The 17,684-nt window shown below is 43.2% G+C and overlaps 1 protein-coding gene across 18 annotated transcripts in view; it reads left to right on the plus strand.

Moving 5' to 3' along the window:
• The window catches only part of LOC140717149 (ras/Rap GTPase-activating protein SynGAP-like), a 683,169-nt gene that overhangs the window by 63,737 nt on the left and 601,748 nt on the right, over nt 1-17,684 (plus strand). The window contains exon 1 of one of the 18 annotated variants that reach the window (XR_012096487.1): nt 12,504-12,615. The exons of 15 other annotated variants lie outside the window; for them this stretch is intronic. The gene's annotated coding sequence lies outside the window, so the exon portion shown is untranslated. Of the gene's footprint in view, nt 1-12,503; nt 12,616-12,950; nt 13,093-14,210; nt 14,450-17,684 lie in introns of those variants that run through there. 2 more of the 18 variants (XR_012096473.1, XR_012096486.1) reach the window with 2 other exon arrangements.

Raw genomic sequence — 17,684 nt, forward strand, 5'->3', positions numbered from 1 at the left:
CCTAACCCAAACACAACGTATTGATGCAGCTATAAGGAAGGCAAGACAGTGGCTATATTTCATTCAGAGTTTAAGGAGATTTGGTTTGTCAACTAAAGCACTCAGAAACTTCTACAAATGTATCATGGAGCATTCTGGCAGGCGGCATCACCTTCTGGAATGGGGAGGGGGTTCTTCTGCACAAGATCAAAATAAGTTGCAGAAACTTGTAAAATTAGTCATCATCTATCATGGGTACCAGCCTCCACAATATCCAAGACAGCGGTGTCCATCAGCAATGATCCCCACCACCTAGAAAATGCCGTCTTCATACTGTTACCATCAGGAAGAAGATACAGAAGCCTGAAGGCACACACACAGTGATTCAGGAACACTTTCTTACCCTCTACCACCCGATTTCTAAATGGACTCACTACTTTTTTATTTTCTATTATATTTGCACTACTTATTTTAACTTAACTATTTAATAGTCATATTGTATATACTTTATACAACTCAGCTTTTCTCTCTATATTTATTTATCAAGTATTTCATTGTACTGCTGCCATAAAGTTAAAAAAAATTAACAACATATGCTGGTGATATTAAATACTCCACAACCATCAGGGTTCTGAACCAGTGTGGACCACATCTCCTCACTGATTCTCCAACCTACAGACTCACTTTCAATAATTTTTTAGCAGTTCATTATCTCAGTATTATTTTATTTTATTTACACAACTTTGTTTTTTGCAGATTGTTTGTCAGTAATTAATTTTTGTATGTTTTTTCATGGATTCTATTGAATCTCTTTATTTTTCCTGTAAATACTTGCAAGAAAATAAATCTCAAGTTTGTATATGGTAACAATCCATACTTTAATAATAAATTTACTTTGATCTGTAGTTTCCTGTTCCAAATGACCTCTCTATGACTTATGTCCTTGCACAATGAATTTTCCAAAGGCAGAGACTATATGAACTATAGTCTCTGTCGTGTGTCTTAAACCTTCATCTTTTAACACTGATACATTGGACTTAGTGCAGACTCGCATAACCTATCCATCTTTTCAATGAACACAAGTACAACTGTCCATACAACTATCCATTCAGTCACATCTCACAGGCAACTCTGCCAAATGGAATTTATTGTAAGAGGTAAAGTCACACAGATGCAACTGGGAATTACTGGATGAAATAATAACTAGGCTTCCAAATTTCTTTAACTAAAAATAACACAAAATTCCAAGCTTTTCAGTGCTCTGCATTGACTTGGCAAGTAGCCAAGGAAATAATTACCAACAGTTATATCATTGAGTTATCAAATGACACTGTACTGTACTTGAGGATGTTTTTAGACCATGATGTCTGCACCAACTCTCCATGTATCTATCATGCTTAGTTTTTAATTGCTTTTCCTTTTCTTTTGTTCTTCACCCTTGAACATACTTCCAGCTATCTTCCAGTTCTAGCATTGTATGTTATCATTCTTTTGCAACTTGGCTTCATTCATTAATTACCTTGAATCTACAACCATTCTATTTGAAGTTTGCCATCAAAATCCCTTACAATTCTGACTGACTGAATAGGGGCATTTCAGATAGTCTCCCTACCTTAATTGAAACCTTGTCCACTTGTCCCTCCCTACTGATCTCCCGCCTTGTACTTATCCTTGCAAGCGGAACAAGCACCATGCCTGTCTCTGCACCACCCCCCTCACTACTATTCAGGAATCCTAACACTCCTTCCAGGTGAGGTGACACTTCACCTACAAGTCTTTTGGGGTCACCCACTGTATCTAGTGCTCCTGGTGTGGGGTATCGGTGAGGCCTGACATAGTCTGGGAGAATGTTTCATTTGCCACAAAATGTGGGCTCTCCCAGTGGACACCCATTCCATTCGACACGTCAGTCCATGGCCTCCTCTACTGCCATGATGAGGCCACACTCAAGTTGGAAGGGCAACAACTTGCGTCCCCCCACCTTCTTACTCTGCCTCCTCCCTTTCCAGACCTGATGAAGTGTTTCAGCCTGAAATGTTGACTCTTTACTTTTTTCCATAGATGCTGCCTGGCCTGCTGAGTTCATTCAGCATTTTGTGTGTGTTGTGTTGGATTTCCAGCATCTGCAGATGTTCTCCTGTTTAAGATACTCGTAGATAGGATGAGGAACAGAGGGATATGAGCTGTGTAGGAGGAAAGGATTATATTAATCTTGGAGTTTGCTAAAAAGTTGGCATAATATTGTGTGCTGAAGGGCCTGTAATGTGCTGTACTGCTCTATGTTCTATGAATCTCCTTGGAACCTTCTAATCCTGGTCCTTAAGCCTCACGCTTCACCCTAGTTCAATGTCTCCTTGTAAGTGAAGTAACTTGATACCAAAAATCAAAAAAAAACCGCAGAGGGTGGAAACATAAAATTAAAACAGAAAATGTGGGGAAAACTCCATAGCATCTGTGAAAGAGAAATCCATGAGCAACACATAATTCAGACAAGGGAGCCCCACATTGGCATTGAGGCAAGCGCATGCATCACTCTCCCAATGTTTTCTGCAAGTTTGACTAACATGCTTTCTCTACTTTTCAATTTTGATGAAAGGTCTTTGACCTAAACTATTAACTGCTATCCTTTCCACTGATGCTGCCTGACCTGTAGAGTTTTCCCAGTGGTTTCTAGTTTTTATTTCAACAGATTATTACATTTCAAACATCAGGCTCCTGAACCAGTGTGGATAACTTCACTAACCTCAACAGTGAATTTCAATGACTCTATAACTCATATTCTCAATATTACTGACTGCTCGATGTATGCGTGTATTTATTTATTTGTTTCTTTCTTTCCCTTTGTCTTTATTTGTTCCTTTTGTTTTTATATTTGCACAATCTGTCTTTTGCATGTTGGCTGATAGTTCAGTCTCATTTGAGTGTAATTTCTCCTTGATTCTATTGTATTTCAAAGCTCAAAGTTCAAGGTAAATGTATTATCAAAGTACATATGTCATCATATACAACCCTGAGATTCATTTTCCTACTCAATAAATCCACAGTAGGATAACAGACAGACAGACATACTTTATTGATCCTGAGGGAAATTGGGTTTCGTTACAGTCGCACAAACCAATAATAGTGAAGAAATACAGCAATATAAAACCATAAATAATTAAATAACAATAAGTTAATCATGCCAAGTGGAAATAAGTCCAGGAGCAGCTTATTGGCTCAGGGTGTCTGACACTCCGAGGGAAGAGTTGTAAAGTTTGATGGCCACAGGTAGGAATGACTTCCTATGATGCTCAGTGTTGCATCTCGGTGGAATGAGTCTCTGGCTGAACGTACTCCTGTGCCTAACCAGTACATTATGGAGTGGATGGGAGAAGTTATAACCATTATATAATTAATGAAAGACCACACCAACTCGGGCTCTCAACCACAGGGCAAAATATAACAGACTGTGCAAATACAAAAAGAAAGAAATAATAATAAATAATAAATAAATATGCAATAAATATTGAAAACATGAGTAGAAGATTCCTTGAAAGTGAGTCCATAGGTTGTGGGAACATTTCAGTGATGGGACAGGGGACGTTGAGTGTTGTTATCCACTTTGGTTCAAGAAACTGATGGTTAAAGGATAATAAACATTCCTGAACTTAATGGTGTGAGTCCTGGGGCTCCTGTACCAACTTCCGGATGGTAACAGTGAGAAGAGAGCATGCCCTGGGTGGAGGAATCTTTGATGTTGGATGTTACTTTCCTGCGACAACGCTTGATGTAAATGTGCTTAGTGAAGGGAAGGGTTTTACCCATGATGTATTGGGCCATAACAATAATTTTTGTTAGATTTTCTAATCAAGGGCATTGATGTTTCTTTGTTCTAATGTGAACGCCTGCAAGAAAATTAATCTCAGGGTAGTATATGGAGACATATACAATGTTTGATAATAAATTTACTTTGAACTTTGAAAATGGCCCTTGGTGTGACTTGCCCTCTGATGGGGTAACATCAGAGATTGCTTCTCTCTCACGGAAGTGGTAAGGAAATAATCAAGCTACACTTTTCTTCTATCTACAAGTAATTAGCAGATGTGGCATTTAAAAAAATTTGCCTAGAGTATTCTTCAAGAAAATCTAGGAAAGGATTAATCAGATAATGAGAGACGGAGGAGGTGTGATTGGAGTGAACACCAAGTGAGCCTCAGTGGTGGAGCTGCTCAGCAGGTCAGGCAGCATCTATGAAGGTGGATAAGCAGATGACATTCTGGGCTGAGACTCTTCATCAGGACTGGAAAGGAAGTGGATAGAAGCAAGAATAAGAAGTTGATTGGGATGGAAAGTATTACAAGCTAGAAGGTGATTGGTGAATCAAGGTGAAGGGTAAGATAAGTGGGTGGAGAGGATGAATCAAGTGAGAAGCTGCGAGGCGATAGGTGAAAAAAGTAATGGGCTGAAGAAGGAGGAATCTGATAGGAGAGGAGAGTGGACCATAGGAGAAAGGGAATGAGAAGCGGCACCAGAGGGAGGTGATAAGCAGGTGAGGAGAAGGGAAGCAGTAGGAGAGGAATCATAATGGGCAATGAGAAAAAGAGAAGGGGGAGAGCAGAAAAATTACCAGAAAATAAAGAAATTGATGCTTATATCACCAGGGTTGGATGCTACCCAGATAGAACATGAGGTGTTGCTCCTCCAGTCTGAGAGTGGCCTCATCGTGGCAGTTGAAGAGCCCATGGACAAACTTGTCAGAATAGGAATGAGCAATGGAATTAAAATGGCTGGCCGCTCAACTGGGGAGATCAGGACCTGTTCCTGTGTTGTCCTGTTCAATGATACAAAACGTTCGGACTTTGTACCCTCCTTACTGAGCATGTACAACCAAACACAAGTTTACTCATATCCCATTGAAGGACAGTTGGAAAATTATAGTTTCAAAGTCATCTGTCCCGAGCTATGTGCATCCCTCACCACATGTTATGTCAAATTATTCACACACTGTAACTAGGAATATAGCTTTCTGAAGTTATATTCCTTCCACTAAGATGATGCTGATGGTTTTGGCTCTCTCTTTGAGGAGCCTGCTGCATGGATTACTCCCTGGAGTATTTCTTCCTGCAGCTGCTATCAATTCCATCCCATTCCAGCTCAGACCAAAGTGAATCACTTTGTTACTGGAGAAACTCAGCAGGTCAGGCAGTGTCTATGAACAAGAATAAAGAGGCAATGTTTCTGGCCAAGACCCTACAATTGCCCTGCATCTGCAGAATCTCTTGTGTTTATTGTTACATTTCATTATACTTTAAACTGGCAAGCATTTCACCACTCACTATTTCCTCTTCCAGTGAGAATACCAGCTAGTTTATTAATTTTCTTTTTATAATACATCAATTCAAATTTATTCCACTGTAACCATTTCAAAGCAGAACTGCATTAAAGTCATCTTGGAGTCTTGGACACTGCCTCAGAGGGGCAGTACAGAACTCATGGGCTGAAAGGACTGTTCCCATGCTCTTTTATGTTTGGTGCTTGAAATCACAGTCTGGCAGAGTGGCACAGTGGGTAGAATCCACTGTCTCGCAGCTCCAGATAGCTGGGTTCAATCTCAACCTCTGGCACTGCCTGTGTGGAGTTTGTGCTACTCCTCCTCCACCCCCACCCCAATGACATGGGAGTCACTGTATTCAATTAATCAAACATCGCAGAGTGTCGGCTGTCAGGAAAAAATGGGCAAAGTGGGAAGGTCAAAGTTGTTATGTGCACAGGTACATGTATCCACAGGTGCAACGACAAACTGACTTGCTCTGCATCAGTCACGTAGCATCAGAAAAGCAGCATTCACAAGAAAAAAGAATTACACTTAAATTCAGCACAGTTTCTTACTAGAAAGGTCACAATTGGAACTTTAAAAAGTTAGTTTTAGTGCAAAGTGATCAAAGTGGTCATAGTATTGCTATATTGAAGTAGCTTTCAGGATTGTGCAGGTTGTTTCAAGAACCAAATGGCTGAGGAGTAGTTGTTCTTGAATCTGATGGTGTGGGACGAGGCTTCTCTAGCCCAATGGTAGCTGTGACAAGATGGCATGGCCCAGATGGTGGGGATCTTTGCTGATAGATGGTGATGATACTAAAGTGTGGTGGCAAGGAATAACCTTGGTGCATGTGAAGCAAAGGTACAACCAATGAGGGTAGAGATAAGATCTAATGGTCCATATCCACGATGCTCTCCTGATCTACACGGGAGGCCCAGTAGAATGGCTGGCTTTGAAAAGCATTCACGACCAATTCTGAGTCTCCCACACCCAGCCAGACCCTTCTGTCCCCACCCCTCCATCATTCTATTGCCACAAGTATCTCACCAAGCTAAAACTGAGCCCAAAGAATCTTATGATGAAGATGAGGGACAGTAGTCAGGAAGAAGGGAAGTGAGATGAGCATTGAGGAAGGAACACAGAGTGAAGGACCCAGGTCTGATCCTGACCTCCAGTGCTCTCTAAGTGGAGTCTTCACATTCTTTCTACGAACCAAACCTTTCCTGGGGTTGTAATGTCTGATACTAGAGGACATTCAGGTGAGGGTGGAGGGGGATGCTGGATGGATGGGCGGGATCTATAATAATACCAAAGGCCCTGTATATGCAGCACTCCTGATAAATGTCCTGATGGATGGTAGGGAGATCCTATGATCCTCTCAGCTGTTCTCATACTCCTTTGTTGGGACTTCTGGTCCGATGCTCAACTGTTCCCATACCAGATGTTTTATCAGGATGTTCTCAAAGCTGCTCCTGTAAAACACAGTAAAATTGGGGAGTGAGCCTTGTTTGCTTCAATCTTCTTAGGAGGTTCAGGCGTTGCTGTGCCTTCTTGTTCTGGGAGGTGATGTTAAGAGATCAGTTAAGGTCAGAGGTGATGTGAACTCCCAGGAACTTGGTACACTTAACTCTCTCTACTGAGGAGCTATGTATTCACAGAGGGTGGTGTTTCATCCAAAATGATCTCTTTTGCCTTCTTCACATTCTGGCTAGTTTGTTCTTATCTCATTAATCAAACAGCCACTCCATTTCCTCTCTATACTCCATCTCTTTATCATTCTTGATGAGGCCAACTGCTGCTGTGTCATATGCAAACTTGATGATCTGGTTTGAGCGGAATCCTGCAACACAGTCATGCATCAGTAGTGTGAACGGTCCTTTGTAGGGAACATGAGCACACAGCCTTGGGGAGTGCCGTGCTCAGCATAACGGGACAAGAGACACTGCTGCCCACATGGACTGACTGTGACCTTATTGTTAAGAAGTCCAGTATTCCTTTTCAGAAGGAGGTGTTGAGACACAGCAAGGACAGTTTCCCCTCCAGTGTCTGGAGTATGATGGTGTTGAATGCCACTATTCTGTTCTTGCAGAGGACCAATTTTGTCCCTTGCAATCCTTTTGTTCTAACATATCTGTGGAATCTCCAAGGATTCTCTTTCACCTTGTCAATCAACTTCCCAGCTCTTTACTTCACCCCTCCCCCTCCTAATTTTACCAATCACCTACTACCTTGCACTTCTTCCTCGCCTTCCCCCACCTTCTTGCTCTAATTTCTCATCCTATTTTCCAGTCCTGATGAAGGGTTTCGACCTGAAACATTGACTGTTTACTCCTTTCCATAGATGCTGCCTGGCCTGCTGAGTTCCTCCAGCATTTTGTGTGTGTTGCTTGGATTTCCAGCATCTACAGATTGTCTTGTCTTAATAAATCAGCCATCATTGAATGGCGAAGCAGACTCAGTGCTCTGAATGGCCTAATTCTGTCCCTGTATCTTATGGTCTTATGGAAGAATCAACCATCCAGAGACATAAGTCTGGCAGGTGTTACAGGGCAGATTCTCAGAATCAGAATCAGGCATATTATAAGCGGCAAAAGTCATGATATTTGTTAACTTAGTAGTAGCAGTTCAATATAATACATAATATAGAAGAAAAATAATTTTAAAAATAAATAAATCAATTACAGTATACATATATTGAAAAGATTACAAATCGTGCAAACAACAGAAATAGTATATATTTTAAAAAGTTATGTTTAAGGGCTCAATGTCTATTTAGGAATCAGATGGCAGAGGGGAAGAAGCTGTTCCTGAATTGCTGTGTGTGCCTTCAGGCTTCTGTACCTCCTACCTGATGGTAACAGTGAGAAAAGGGCATGCATTGGGTGCAGCATGCTTAATAATGGATGCTGTCTTTCTGAGACACCACTCCTTGAAGATGTCCTGGGTACTTTGTAGGCTAGTACCCAAGATGGAGCTGACTAAATTTACAACCCTCTGCAGCTTCTTTTGGTCCTATGCAGTAGACCTTCCCCATACCAGACAGTGATGCAGCTTGTCAGAATGCTCTCCATGGTACATCTATAGAAGTTTTTGAGTGTATTTATTGATGTACCAAGAACAGGATTCTTCCTGCAGAGTCATAGGTTCTTACAGCATGAAGTAGTCCTTTGGACCCAATTCAACATGGTGACCAACTTGCCTAAGCCTACCTCATTTGCCAATGTTTGACCCATATCCCTCTGAACCATTCCTTTCCATGTATCTAATGAAGTGTCTTTCAAATCAATTCCCTGCAGATTAGAATCTGCTTTGAGATTCCACAGCCTCTGTAATCAGTGCCTGTGAGCCTTTCAAACAAAGTCCATTTGTTCCTTCGACAGAAGGTCATTCAGACACTCAGTCCCATTCTGTGAATTAACTGTTTCTGCTTACAATTGTGGTTGTTTGTCATCTCAGTCAATGAAATGGATGGTAATGTGATTAACTGGATCAGTAAATGTGCAGATAACACCAAGATTGGATGTGTAGTGGACAGCAAGAAAGACTATCGAAGCTTGCAGCAGGATCCGGACTAGCTGGAAAATGGCAGATGGAATTTAATGTAGACAAGTATTGCACTTTGAAAGGACAAACCAAGGGAGGAGGACATACACAATGAGCGGCAGGGCACTGAAAAATGTAGTAGTATGAGGGATCTGGGAATACAGGTCCATAATTCATTCAAAGTGCCATCACAGGTACATAGGGTTGCTAAAAATCTTTTGGCATGTTGGCCTTGACAGATCAAAGTATTGAGTACAGAAAATGGGATAGTGTGTTGAAGTTGCACAAGACATTGGTGAGGCCTAATTTGGAGTAAGTATTGTGAACTGTTTTGGTCACCTACCTACAGGAAAGATGTAAACAAGATTGAAAGAGTACAGAGAATATTTACAATGACATTGCCAGGTCTGAAGGACCTGAGTTATAAGGAGAGATTGAATAAGTTAGGACTGTATTCTTTAGAGTGTAGAAAATTGAAAGGAGATTTGATCGAGGTATACAAAATTGTGAGGGGTATAGACAGGGTAAATGCAGGCAGACATTTTGACCGTGGTTGGGTTAGACTACAACTGGAGGTCATGGGTTAAAGATGAAAGGTGAAATATTTAAGGGGAACATAAGGGGAAACTTCTTCACTCAGAGAGTGGTGAGAGCGTGGAATGACCTGTCAGCACAATTAGTGCATGTGGTTTTGATTTCAACATTTAAGAGAAGTTTGGATAGGTACATGGATGGGAGGAGTATGGAGGGTTGGTGCAGTGGACTAGATGGGCTAAAGGGTCAGTTTTAGTGCTGTAGTTTTCTATGACTTGACTCCTTTAACCCTGAATTCCCTGATAACATCCCCACCAAATCAAATCTGTTGACTGTGCTACTGAAACCTACCATAAACCCCATCTCCATGGTTCTATGAGAAGATGAATTTCAGGTTGTGCAGATTCCCAACTTCACCAGTTTCTTAATTCTAGAATACCAATTTCAGCAGAGGAAACATTGTCCCTGTATTTATTCTGTCAAATCTATTTGCATTTATCAAGATATCAGATAATCCATCCCTGAGAGATAAATTACTGGGAATTTATACTGCTCAGAAACATATCTTCACCAAAATCATCTGTGCCAACTAAATTGACTAACTGATCTGGACCCAATGACCTGCATCTGTTCTATATCCCTATAAAACTTTATATCCATGTATCAGTCCAAATCTCTTTTAAATGTTATAATTGTACACACCTCTACCATTTCCTCTAGCAGCTTACTGCATGTTCCCACCAATCTGGGTGTGGAACAGTTGCCCTTCAGATCCCTTTTAAATTTTCCCCTTTCATTTTAAAAAGATACACTTGAGTTTTGGACTCCCTTACCCTAGGAAAAAAAGCTGTAGTTATTCAGATTATCTATTATCTTCATGATTTTATGAACCACTACACTGTCATCTCTTGGCCTCCTTTGTTGCAAGGAAAATAGTCCCAGTTGTTTTGGGCAGATGGGGTTCATCAGCCATGGCTGGCAGCACATCTAGGAGAAGGAAAACACTGATTTCAAACCTCCGCCGCCTTGCGGCCGTACCCACTCATGGGAAGGCTTTGGGAGTAAACAGAAAGGGAAAAATCAGAACTAGAGTCCGTAAGGCAGTCCTACATTGGGCTCAATGCAGACTGACAACTCCTATGACACTTCTGGTACCAAACTGTATTGGTCTTTGCCTTTCATTTGGGTTCATCAGATGCATTAAACTACCCAGGCAACAGCTTGCTCTCCATGTCTTTCATCCTAGTTTTGCGTATCTAGGATGCAATATCCATGGTCAACTCTGACCGACAGAGACCTCAGCTCATACTACCCCTAGATTCATTTTCTTTCACGTATTCACAGTAGAACAAAGAAATACAATAGAATCAATGGAAAATGTCACACTATGACTAGCAAGCAACCAATGTTCAGAAGAAAAGAAACTGTGAAATTACATACATATGGGGACAGATGTGAAGATAGGAAGAGATGAGGGAAGATGAAATGTTAGATATGATGAGGAAAGTGGAGAGATACAGAAAAAGTGGCAGAGATGTTAACATGGAGAAAAAAGGAGAGGAGAGCAGAAGGAAGGGAGAAAGATGTGGACCGATAGAAAGGTACAATGAGATATGAAGGCTGATAGGAAGATGGAAAACGAGATGGAGATGGAGAAAGAGAGTCAGTGAAAAAAGTCATATTCAATTTACTTTCAAAGTACACATGCATATGTCACTTCGTATATACTACCTTGAATTATAGGGGAAATGGGGTCAGAGTGTTAGTTATAGAGCACTACAGTGCAAAAGGAGGCCCATTGGCCCATCTAGTCTATGCCAACCAGATATTCTGCTTAGTTCCAACTACAGCATGCACCAGAACCATAGCCCTCCCATCTATGAACCCACTTAAACTTCTCTTAACTGTTGAATTGGCATCTAGTACTTTTGCTGGCACCTTGCTCCACTCTCCTACCACACTGAGTGACAATCTCTCCCTCACTGGGAGAGATCAGATGACAGGGAGATCATCTCCGCTTCCTGGTGGTGAAATTAAACATTATCCAGCCACGCTGGTATAAACCACAGATGGAGTAGGCACCAGGGTCAAAAAGTGATGAAGTAGATATTAGTAGAGCAAATATTTTGCTTCGTAGTTCTAATGTCGGTCATTAATCTCTGAAGTGATTTCAAGCCTGCGGACTTTAGTTTCGAGGGGGGGGGGGAGGGGAGGTTTCGGGGAAGTAGTACCTTCTGAATGGTTATGCGAAGCCATGGTACAGTTCAACAAACAGCCTACCATGATTTACTACAATGGACACAAAGCTGGGCAAAGAGCCAAGAACCCATGTGTGGCATTAGCTTTACAGCGGAGCCTTCACGTTAATCTAGGCGTCCTTGCCCCGATAACTTTTCAAGTCCTCCGGGAGGCTAAAGAACTTGGGCCTGAGTTAGAGGGCTGATGTTATTGAACCATATAATGTCCCAAGTGGTCTGGCAAGGGAGATATTGGGATGTCTCCACGTGGAAAATACTTGAAGGTGGGGCATAATTATGGGATAAGGGCACAATCCCACAATCGAACTCTCCCGTGTCACGCTGCATATCCTCGACCACTCTTGAAGTAAAGACGATTGGAGTGTCTGTGTCTGCAATCTGGTGAGGACCATCTGACCGTTTATCTCTGTCAAATCGAAATTATTGCCATTATTACAAATACGTGTATGCACAGGTGCAAAGAACAAAATTACGTATTGGACTTGCTGTATATAACAAAACATAGTGGCTGCATTACCCCACTTTGCAAAGGAAACCTTTGCTCCCCAGACAATTTCCTCTTGCGGACGTCCCAGGAAAAAAAAAAGGCGCCATGCGAATACATTTTAAAATCACTGTGCCTGTGCAATCATCCCAAAATATATTCACGCCGGAATTAATTCAGTTGCATGAAAATGGATCGTCGCCTCCTTTAAAAAAAAATGACGGGAGAGGAATTTGGGAGAAATGCGTCAAACGCTGTGGAAAGCGCCGCACGTTAGTAAGCCCGGAGCCTGGGAATTCGCTAAATTGGTCAGTGCCGAACGAGGCGGCGGCGCTGATGTGAGAGCGCACGGTGTTGGGGGAAAGTGGGGAGACCCAGGCAACGGTGCCCTCGGGCTGGTCAGGGGTCCTGAGCCTAGGCACTGCATCTTGGGCGTGGATTGTGTTTCTATTTCAGCCCCTAATCCGCGATAAACCTTCAACCACATCCAATCCGGTGGGAATTGCACTAAAGTTACCCAGGTACGTTGGCCGCTCTCCATTCTTAAAGGGAAGGCACCACATCTTCTGCTTGTATGTGTGTGGGGATGTTTTTATTTTACGTCGGCTGTTTTTTAAATCAAAAAAATATGGCTTGAACCTTTAAGGGCTGGATTTATCGCAGCTCTTCTGAGGAGAGAGGGTGAAGGCGGTCAGTGCCTCCAGGGAAGAGGGGAAGTTAAGGCGAGAGAGGAAGGTAGAGGCAAGTTGGAAGTACCACCGGACCGGTTGACGATGCGGTACTGGGTGAGTCACTCTTCGAGGTGGTTCGCTCTCTTCCCACAGCCGCGTCGCCTTTAATTGGTCCCAGTGGCAGCATCCATTTCCCCCCACCTCCCTCCTCCCCAACCCCCTCCCCTCACTCCGTCGCCTATGATCAAGATCCGGAATCAATTGCAACCCCCCAAAAAATCCTAACAGACGGGGCCAGAGGAAGAATGTCTTATGGCTCCTTCAGAGGTAATTGCTAATTTATTCCTGCAATGGTTGTATTATGTGTGTGTGCGTGCGAGAGAGAGAGAGAGAGCGAGAGAGCGAGCTGGGATTTTGCACTCAATCATTGCTTCATTTTAAGCTGCTTCTACTAACAGTTAGGGCCGATTATTTTTGTAACAAAAAAGGAAGATTATGCGTTTTCTTTTGTATGCTGTGACGCAGGAACTTAATTTATTAGAGATGCCTCGCTTTACGATTTCTCTTGTTATGAAGAGGCTGGTATTTGGAGTGGAGAGACTTGTCCTGAGAACCAATCCGTCTATGTATATATAAATATTTTTATATAATTAACGCACAACAGTTTGACAGTCCGATACATTTACACTAGGATTGTTGCCAGGATCCGGATTGAGCACGAGCCGCTGTGGGGGTAAACCCGAGAGACATTTTAATAAATGTGTTTCAGCACCGCGAACAGCTCCGAGCGCGGGGTGGGGGTGATGGTGGTGTGCGGGGGGGGGGGGGTGTTGGTTGTAGTGAAATAAGGTGCCTTCGCTTTTTTATTTGCCTTCACACACATCCTTCAACCCGCTCTCAAATGCTGCCTGCAGTCTTATTTGCGAGCATGTACTCCGCTGCTGTCGGAAGCGAGAGCGCTGTTGTAAAAGTCGCTCGGCGTTTCATATTATGTAACCTGCAAGGGGTAGCCATTAATGCTGCGGAAGGTAGCAGGGGGTGACGGGCCGGGTGGCCCACGGCAATATTGCATCCTTCAACTGCAAAGAGCTAGAGGTCTCAGCTTTTGCATGGGGGGGGGGGGGGAGGGAAGGGGTGGGAGTGAGATACGGAGAAAGAGAGATACGGAGAGTCGGTATCCAGGCAACTGCATGGTTTGGATCTTGGTGTCCTTTAGACGAAGTCCTCAAGTCCTTGGTTGCCGGTTCCCTCCATGTGGTAGCAGGTGGGAGGGCGGCTGCAACGAGAGAAATAAGGTGGAAGAGCTAGAGGTAGCCAGATTAAAACAGGTCACAGCATCGCTCCAGTGGCTGGAGATAGATTTGGAAGAGGCGGGGGTTGGGCAAGATCAGAGCCCAAGACGTTCAACCGCTGTACCAGTGAGGCTGGCGAATGAACAGCCCAAAGTCAGGGAGAGAGAGGGCGGTGTTACCCCTCTCGGCACGAGAGCCGAAATCGAATAGGAACTTGCAGCGCCATTCCGAACAACTCCGCTACCCGGGCCGGGATTCCAGTGGAGGTCTGCGATTAGAGGCAAGCGGGCCCATTATAAAACTGTCTGCCAGGAATGGAAGGAAGCAGTCCCGCGGCAAACGGAAGGCCGGGACTCGCGGCCCGCTGCCGAGCTGCATTCATTCGCTCGCACGTGAGTGCAGGTTGTTTGGATACTTGTTCTCCCTCAATGTCATCTCCGGTGCCCAGTGCTGATATTGGCAGGATACAGACCTCGTCCAACCGCATCGAACGGTTCTGAATGATACTGGATCGTGGACAGCGGGCAGTGACTCTGGTTCAGGGTTTATATATAGAATAATGCATGCCCAGGGAATGAGTTACAGGCTGAAATCTAATTGAGGCATTATGGAGTTGTATATGTAGATTAATAGATATTCGGGTGTGACGTTCATGCTAGAAGCTAATTGAGAGGTTGAAGCGTTTATATAAAAACAATGCATACCGATAAGTGAGTTACAGACTGGAATCTAATGGGGGTGGGGGTGGGGGTGGGGGGGGGGGTTGAATATGGATTCCGTACCGAGGTGTGAGTTACAAACTGGGACCTAATCAAGGAGGTCCAGGGGTTATATTTTTTGAATAAGTAGAATTCTTTACCACAGGTAGCTGTCGAGGCGAAGTCTTTACGTATATTTAAGGCAGAAGTTAATAGATTCCTGATTAGTCAGGGCATGAAGGGATACGGAGAGAAGGCAGGAGTTTGGGGCTGAGAGGAAAATTGGATCAACCATGATGAAATGGTGGAGTAGATTCGTTGGGCCAAATGGCCTGTTCTGCTCCTACATCTTATGGTCTTATAATGGAAGCCCAGGGAGTGAGTTACAGACTGAACTGTAATCGAGGCATTCAGGAACTTTATATATAGAATAATAGATACCGGGAAGGGTATCTGCAGGGAGAAATCTATAGAGGGACCTCTGTTGTTTGTGATGTATCTAAATAACCTGGACGAAAAAGTAGATGGGTGGGTTAGTAAGTTTGCAGATGATATGAAGATTAGTGGTGTTGTGGATAGCGTAGGTGACCGGCAAAGAATACAGTGGGATATAGATCTGTTGGCGATATGAGCAGAGAAATGGGAGGTGGATTTTGACCTGGCCAAGTGTGAAAGTGTTGCACCTTGGTGGGTCAAATGTAAAGAGACAGAATACTGTTAAGGGCAGGACCATTAAAAGTGGTGAGGATCTTGGATTCAAGTTCATAGCTCCCTGAAAGTGGCTACACAGGTGATGGGGTGGTTAAAAAAACATATGGCATGCTTGCCTTTATTATTCAGGTCACTGAGTTCAAAAGTCCGAAATTTATGTTGCAGCTTTATAAAACTTCAGTTAGGCTGCATCTGGAGTATTGCATACAGTTCTGGCCACCCCATTAGAGAAAAGATGTTGAGATTTTGGAGAGGGTGCTGAAGAGGTTTTCCAGGATGCTGCCTGGACTAGAGGACATGTGCTGTAACGAGAGTTGGAAAGACTTGGGTTGTATTCTCTAGAGAGGTGAAGGATGTGTGGAGGTTTGATAGAGGTTCATAAGATTATGAGAGGCATAGATAGAGTTGACAGACAGTATCTCTTTCCTGGGTTCAAATGTCTAAAACCAGAGGACATCCATTTAAGGTTAGAGGGGGTAATTATATAAAGGAGATGTGAGGGGCAAGTGTTTTACACTGGCAGTGGTGGGTGCCTGGAATGTGCTGCCTGGGGTGGTGTTAGAGGCAGAAACATAAAAGACTTTTCAGAGTCTCTTTTATAGTCACACGGATGTGAGCAAAATGAAAGGATAAGGACATTGTGTAGGCACAGATTAGTTAGCTATTTGATTACTAGTTTATCTGGTTTGATAGTACATTTTGGGCCAAAGGGCCTGTCCTATGCAGTTATGTTCTAAAAGTTATAAGCTTGAAAACTAATTGAGGGGTTAAGGTGGTTTACATAAACACAATGGATACACGGGTGTGAGTTACAGGCCAGGCTTGACTCTCATTTCATGTTTAAATATAGAATAATAGATACCTGGAACAGACTTGAACTGTAATCTTGGCGTTCATGCGTTCCATAGATAAGATAATTTTCACACTGCAGTAAATTGCAGGCCTGAACCTAACTGAGGAGTTCGGAAGAACGAAGGGTATTTTTTTTTAATTGACGCTTAAGAACTGAAGGGAGTGCAGGAGGATTGACGCTAAGACACAAGAGCCTGCAAATGTTGGAATGAAGAAAGTGAAGGATCTCAGCAGGTAGGCAGAGAAATAGACAGTCAACATGACATTCTTCATCAGGACTTGTAGGGTAAATACTGAGATGTTTCTACTAGAGGGGGAGTCACAATCGAATGAACACTGTTCTAAAATAAAAAGAGCGAGCCAGTGAAAACCATGGGATATGGAAATCCCTTCTCTCTAAGGTTCAGTGGCTTTTCTGAAATCCTCTGCCCCAGAAGGCTGTTCATAAGGAGGATTTAATGTGGATGCAGGTACTTTGTTAAAAGATCATGGGATTGATGAATCTGGGGAGTGTGCTATAGAGGAGGAGTTGAGGCCTAGGGTATATCAGCATAATGATATTGAATGCTAGGATAAGTTTGAAGGGTTGAGTGGCCTGCTGCTGCTCCCAGTTTCCTGTGTTCTGAGGTTTATCTGAACTAACATCTCATCGAGGCACTAGTATAAGAGTTAGGTTGTCATGTTACAACTACTCAAATCATTGGGTCGGTCCCGACTAGAGGACTGTATTCAATACTGTTTGCTTCAGTACAGGAAGGATATCATTAGGCTGGAGAAGGTGCAGAGGAGATTCACGACAATGTTGCTGGAACTGAAGGACTTGACTTAGAAGGAGAGACTGGATGGACTGGATAGACTTTTCCCTGGAGTGAAAGAGGCTGTGGAATGACCGGATAGAGGTTAATAAAATCATGAGGGGTATAGATAAGGTGGATGCCCGATGCCGGCCCCCTAGGCCTGAGTGGAAGTAGTAGTAGCCACAATCCTCTCCCCAAGGTTGGAGAGCCTAAAACCAGAAGGCATAGGTTTAGGGTGAGAGGGGAAAAACTTAAAGGGTACCTGAGGAGCAAATTTTGTATTCTTACTGATTGAGATACAACACAGTAGCAGGACCTTGGAGCCCAGTGAGCCCGTGCCTCCAGTGACACCTATGTGACCAATTAACCTACTAACTTGTTCGTTTTTGGAATGTGGAAGAAAACCAGCGCACCTGGAGGAAACCCACACAGTCACAGGGAGAATGTAGAAACTCCTTACAGGACAGCGGTATGAAATGAACCCAGGTTGCTGGTGTTGTAAAGCCTTATGCTAACTGCTACACTAAAGTTCTACCCCAAGTTCTTCGCACAGGTATACCTTCGCACAG

Source organism: Hemitrygon akajei, chromosome 2, assembly GCF_048418815.1.
Source record: "Hemitrygon akajei chromosome 2, sHemAka1.3, whole genome shotgun sequence".
NCBI lineage: Eukaryota > Metazoa > Chordata > Chondrichthyes > Myliobatiformes > Dasyatidae > Hemitrygon > Hemitrygon akajei.